This window comes from Strix aluco, chromosome 4 (genome assembly GCF_031877795.1).
Source record: "Strix aluco isolate bStrAlu1 chromosome 4, bStrAlu1.hap1, whole genome shotgun sequence".
Lineage (NCBI taxonomy): Eukaryota > Metazoa > Chordata > Aves > Strigiformes > Strigidae > Strix > Strix aluco.
Window position 1 is genome coordinate 122,601,490 of NC_133934.1, and position 6,905 is coordinate 122,608,394.

The following is a 6,905-nucleotide window of genomic DNA, read 5'->3' on the forward strand; positions in this document are numbered from 1 at the left end:
TTGTCCCCACACAGGTGGGAAGAATGATGTACCTGTACACAGTGTATCTCCAGTCCTGAGGGTTGTGCTGCAGTGAGTCACACCTTTTCTTTCCAAATATTGTTTTCAATTATACCAGTTGCCTTTGGATTGATACTGAAGCTGTTGATCCTTCAACAACAATCCTGCATCTCCAGAAGAGATCATGAAGAGTTGTTCCAATGCTTCCATGCAACTTCTAGACACGGTAGTGCAGGGGAGGAACCCCAAGGCTAAACACACAAAGCTTTGGTTGACCTTCCAGTGGTGGAATAGTGAAAGGGCTGGTTGACCAGTCTCCCTGCTTGGGTTTGGGGAAATCTGCTGTGTGTTTCTGCTTTTCCAGGTGAATTTTTTGAACCTGAAATGAACAACATGATAGAACAGGCATTGTGGAGATAAGACTAATGATGGGAGGTAACCCAGCCCATTAAGAAGTATTATTTATAACCCCTTAAACCAGAGAAATGTAAATTCTGAAACAAAGCTCTTAATTTCCATCTTGTCTTCTTTTCTTCATGTGCCTTGTTTTGCAAATTTTAATATAAACACCAGAATAACAATAGCCATTATACTTCTCCCACTGTGTGATTTTTTTTTTAATTCATCTAGCTATTATGGTTCTTCCCTCTCCCTTCCCCCTTCCCCTCTCCCCCAGTAATCACCATAACTCAAGGGGAAAGAGTCAGGATTCTGGCAAAACCTGTTTCTAACTAAACAAGTGAAATCTTGCCCCCACTGACACCACTGGCATATTTTCGTTGCTTTCATTTGGGCCAGAGTTTCACCATAGAAACTCTATTTCTGTTGATTATTTTGGAGTGGGCATCACTGAAGAAAAGAATTTGGAAGAAAAGAAAAAATCAATTAAGAGGGACCTATTGCCCTAGAGCAGGTGTAAGAGCGTACACAGGCTGAGAACTGGCCTCTTTGAAACCGGAGTCAGCAACAGGAGAGCAGTTAAACGTTAGCAGATCAGCTGCTTCACCACCCCAAATCTGAAGCCACTTGAAAGAGCCAACGCAGAGTTCTTGTCTGATCCTTCATAGCACCCGTGGCTGCCTTATTCACTGTGCAACATCTACCTTTACAAAGCATACTTCAAAAAAGAGTGGTTTCAAAAGAAAAATAAGCCCCCTTTAAAAGCATTTTATTGCTTTTCATTTTTAAAAAAGTCTGGGAAAGCAGAGAGGCTGGTGAAACCTGGACATTTCCACACTCACAATATTACTTAGCTCTTGTCATGCTCTGTTTCTTCGTGTAGCTGTTACAAGTGACTAATGCAGCAACACAGCACTGAGCACAGCTCTCCCTGGGGCTGAGGATCTCATGTCAGGAGAGTACGATCCAATTCACATTGAGATGGATACATTAAATCTTTTTACTCGATGCCTTGTCAAGAAAAGCCGATCTGCCTGCTATCAAATGCACGGAGAGCGCCCCAGCCCATAAAAGCAGTTTTATGTGCTCATTGATACAGAATAGATTGTCACTAAACCTTTCCGGCATTGTTGTCAAGGTCAATAATGCTGATCTATTTTAGCACAACAGGGGGGTAAAAGAAGAATTCTGTCAAGATATGACCTTTAAAAGACCTCATCTTTGGAGAATCAAAGTAGAAAAAATGTGAAAAGGATGTTATTTTGTTACCTTTGGGCTTATCTGCGCTGAGAGTAATTATACATGTTATCAGGAAAACGGCTGAAGAAATGATTTGTTTGGCAGCGAGATGTTCCAACCAGTAAGGCAAACAGTGCACTGATTTGGTGAGTTCACATAAAGATGTTTAAAATTCATTTTTCAGATAGTTGTCCCTCAGCAGGACACAGAGATTGCACATCCAACTGCACTCGCCCTTCCCTCCTGCTCCCGTTACCTTACGCTTCTTTTCTGCAGGTTTCAAACCAACCAGTTGGTCTTCACAGCAAGAACTGGGCCTACCTCTGCATAGCCCATGGGTCTCAAATGGGGTCTTTACATACCATGGTGCCATGAAGCATTTGGTGGGGGTCACACACGTGTCTGCATGTCGGAGAAAGTCTTCAGCCATGGAGAAGGTGAAGCAGAGGACTGGTGAAGCAGGTGAAGCAGGACTCGTTGTGTATGCTACAAGCAGTTCAGCTGTTTTAATCTCAGTCTCAACTCACTGCTGGACCAGCTCCTGGTATTGGTACAGAGACAAGAACAGAGTTCTTTATCTTCTTCTATACAACCCTTCTCAGGTCCCTGAGGTTGGACATTAGAGCAAACACTTTTCTCCAGTCTTCTGTTGAATGTAAGCAGACTTCATTGTGCTATTTTGCAGTTTAACACTGCTAAATATGCATCAGAACATGACACAATCTTTCTTTAGGTACACAGCTATTCCATCACTGCTTTTCCTCTCTTTACCAGAATAAGGATAATTGGAGATGGTTTCATGTCTTAACCCATGATTCACTGCCAAGTGCTTTAACTCACACATGTTACATTAGCCAGCATCTACAGACACTATTGTGTCTAATAAAAGGATCTGATATGCAAAATCGCCAGGCTAGTTAGGCTTACTTAGGAAGAGCTAGAGGTAGGAGAAGAACAAGTGTATAGAACAAGCAGTTTTTCCAGCCAGCATAAATAAGTCGTTGCCTACTTTGCTTCAGGGAGCTAATTTTTCATGTGCCACCAACACTGGCTTTTTCGCTTGACTTGATCTGTGTTGTGGCATATGCAGCAAGCCGTTCTCCCTTCCTCTCTGTTACATTTATTTTAGGCCAGTATAAATACATCTCTGGAAATCTGGAGAGAAGAGAGTCTAAAGGTCCTTCATGCATTCTCTTAAATAGCTGGGTTTTCACAGTGTGCTCAGAGCTGCCATCCTGTAGCCTACAAGTAAAATCCCACCAGTTTCCGAGATCTAGTGTCTACCTCAGTAGTATGTCATCCTGCTTTGCTTGGCCATTCTCTTCAAGGTCTCATCCTCAGAGATAGCAGTGGCAATCACAGATCTGTCTCTAGTGACTGGACAGGGGATTAAGGTGGCTGTTCCCAGAATCACAGAATCATCTAGGTTGGAAAAGACCTTGAAGATCATCTAGTCCAACCATTGTCTAACTGTCTAACACTGACAGTTCCCAACTACACCATATCCCTCAGCGCTATGTCGACCCAACTCTTAAACACCTCCAAGGATGGGGACTCCACCACCTCCCTGGGCAGCCCATTCCAACGCCTAACAACCCGTTCTGTAAAGAAATGCTTCCTAATATCCAGTCTAAACCTTCCCTGGTGCAACTTGAGGCCATTATCTCTTGTCCTATCGCTTATTACTTGGTTAAAGAGACTCATCCCCATTTCTCTGCAACCTCCTTTCAGGTAGCTGTAGAGGGCGATGAGGTCTCCCCTCAGCCTCCTCTTCTCCAGACTAAACAACCCCAGTTCCCTCAGCCGCTCCTCGTACGACATGTGCTCCAGACCCTGCACCAGCTTCATTGCCCTTCTCTGGACACGCTCAAGTAATTCAATGTCCTTTTTGTAGTGAGGGGCCCAAAACTGAACACAGGAATCGAGGTGCGGCCTCACCAGTGCCAAGTACAGGGGTAAGATCCCTTCCCGGTCCCTGCTGGCTACACTATTTCTGATGCAAGCCAGGATACCATCGGCCTTCTTGGCCACCTGGGAACACTGCTGGCTCATGTTCAGCCGGCTGTCAATCAACACCCCCAGGTCCTTCTCTGACTGGCGAAGTTTATCTATAAAAAGTTTCCCAAAGAGATAACACATAATACTTTTAACTTCCTTTATGAGGGCTTCAGAAGTGCTGGCAGAATCCATTTAGTGAGTGAGAGAAGTTCCTTTCATCATCCCAGGTAGGCAGTGCAGAGTTACTGGGAGCAATCTGTATCTGCATCACATCTTCTGCACACAAACCAAGGAAGTTTAGTCTGAACAGTTCCTCTTGTTCTGACTGTCCTGAGGCCTCCATCAAATCTAATGTTAGATGGAGGATGACTGACCATGGGACTCCCTTGGAGCTTGAAAGTTTTACCATGTAAAAAGGGACCTTTAACCATTATTCTACCTGGAAGTTATCGATTTCCTACCAGTTCTAGCAGAGATGAGGGACTGCAGCTATTTGATTCCTGCTTGCATGGGAGGACCTTTGGGAGGCCAAAGACAGCACGGATCTTCCCTGTTGTACAAGGAGCAATGTTGTACTTTGACAGAGTTCTCCGGAGGGGAGAATTCCCTCTCACTTTTCCATCTTTTGGTATAAATGTAATATACTGGACACTTAAGACTGTCTACTGAAGGGCTGCATGTTATGGCATTCGTATTTTTGCGCAGTTAGGCAGTACTGCATGATTAGGCGCTTTCTGCAAGAAACTGGTTCAGACATCACTGTGCCACCCTGAATTATTGTGAAATTCCTCTCTCCTACCTTTTGGAGCAGGGCAAAGACAGCATCCAATTGGAAAGTATTTCTTGGGTCACTGAGCTAAACTTTCCACCATGGAGAACCAAGTCCTGTAATCCTGTTGATAGACAAAGGCATACACAAGAAGTGAAATGGGTATTAGTCTTGTTGGATTATCTCCTAGCGTATAAATGGACAGACATATAAATGGATGACTAATTCAGAGTAGTGACTAATCATAAGATAGCAATATTTCCATAGCTTGGGAAAATCCAGACTATGTGTGCTGTTTGCTGTCAGCTAAGATGAAAAATGGTGGGTTTAGTAGGTCAGCTAAGATACACCCACACAGAAACATGGCTTTTGATAAAGGAAACAAACACATGCAGTGCTGCCCAACAGAAATATTCCATAAATCCCATGCATTATACTTTCAAAAGACAGACCACATGTACAATTACGTGATAAAGTTTAACAGAATCTGTGAGCTCTGCCAGTGTCCTGAACCATGAAAGCTGCAGATACTTATAAATGTCAGCAAGATCTCCAGTGGAACTGTAACACTGATGTTTACTTCAGGACTTCATTACTATTTATTAATGTATAAGATCATAGATTTGAAAGTATAAATAGATGGAGGAATTTTCTATGGACAGCAAAAGCATGATTTGGAATATATGCGTCTGGGAGGCAAGTGGAATATTTGATGCATAGGAAACATTAAACAAAAGCTTTTTCTTGGAAATCTTTTTATACGCTCTAGTTCAGTTTATATTTTCTCCATCACAAACAGGGCCCAAGCACAGGCAAGGAGGAATTACATAACTTTTGTTTATATTTCCATTATTTTAGTTGATGCATTTAGAACAGCTTGATAAATTAATCATGACTCGTGGTCCATTTCACAAAAGTTTGTCAGCCAGTTTGCATTCCTGCATTTGCAGAACTTAAAACATGATGCACTTAGACTTGGGACACTCGGCAAATTGTCTCTCCATTGAACCTAACCCGTGTCAAGCACTTCATGCCCTCCAACACCCTCTCACAGAGTGCTACAAACCAGGAATTCAGTGTCCACAGCACAGTTCCTGTGGCAAGAAGGGAATTACGTTAAGTTTATGCAAGATGAAAGATTTGCCTTGTCAGGGGAGCTACTGGCTGACTTCTGTCTCCCTCCTCCCCCATATAAGCTAAAAAAACCCAGGGTGACCATCATGTCATTGAGAGAATTACAATTCAGGTCTAGTCATGCATGAATACATATGGTTGTATTGTTGTTGTTTTTTTTAACTAAGTTATCTTCTGCATATTTCCTTAAATAAAATGAAAAATTCTAGTAAAATTGATTTTAGATCCAAATTATCCTTTCCTTTTTTTTCTCTGCTACTCATGACCCTGTTAGTTTCCTGGAATTTGTAACTTACCCACTATATCAGTTCTTCAGATCATCTGTCCCCAGAAGTAAATAAGGTTCAGCTTCAAAAAGTGCAAAAGAACTTGTCATTTTCTCTCCAGGTTTCCAGCTGCTTTAGCTCCTTCATATTATCTCCCTGACCTCACTGTCAATTCTCATGTATTCTCCACAGCCCTACGAGCAGTAGCAGCTCATGACATTGCAGCGCAGTGTCACAGCTCTCCCTGACTTGAAGGCTGCCCCCCACCCCCATGCCAGATGCTGCTGGCTATCCTATTCCATGACACACATTGCAGAGGGCTCCTTGCGCAGCAGAAAAGCTGTGAGCAGCTGGGGACTGCCACACTGCAGGTTCCTCTGTGGTCCTGATGGTCCTGCCCAACTCTTGGCTGCATGGCCCTCTTCTTCAGCTTCATATCACATGGCGTGCTATGCTGTGAGGGATGGTGTCAGCTCATGATTATCTTGACCCCTCAAAAGGCACAGCAGAATTGCATGCAAAGCTCCTCTTAGTTTGCTGTGGTCAGTAGGTTTCAGCACCATGTTCTTCAGCACAATCTTCTTAAGCCAAGAGTTCCGGATTTACAGGCACCGGCCACACAATTCTTGTGGACCAACAACATCTGCACCTCCACTGGAGGATTTAGGAAATCTCTGGACCTATAGGGAAGATATTAAATGTGTATGCAGAAACACTCCACCAGCAGTGGCACTCCTGAGCTTCTGATGTGTTTAACAGAGCGTACCAGGCAAAACAAAATCAAATAATTAAGGAGCAGATGCCACCTTCATAGGCAAACCAGCATCTGAGGAGCAGGGGGACAATACGAGAGCTGTTTTAAGAACAACACACAGGACACAGAGCTCTGAGCCCCAGAGCTCAGCCTGGTCCCTAGGTAAAATGGAAGGAGAAAGATTTAGCTGCAAAATCTCTCAGCCAAGACAAATATCAAATAAATAAACAAATAATCACTGTTTCAGCTATTTCAGAAAGTTGTAAATTGCGTAGATTTAACTAAGCTGTTCAGAAAAAGCCATTTTGCCATTAACAAATTAAATATTTCAATTTCTGTGAGAATT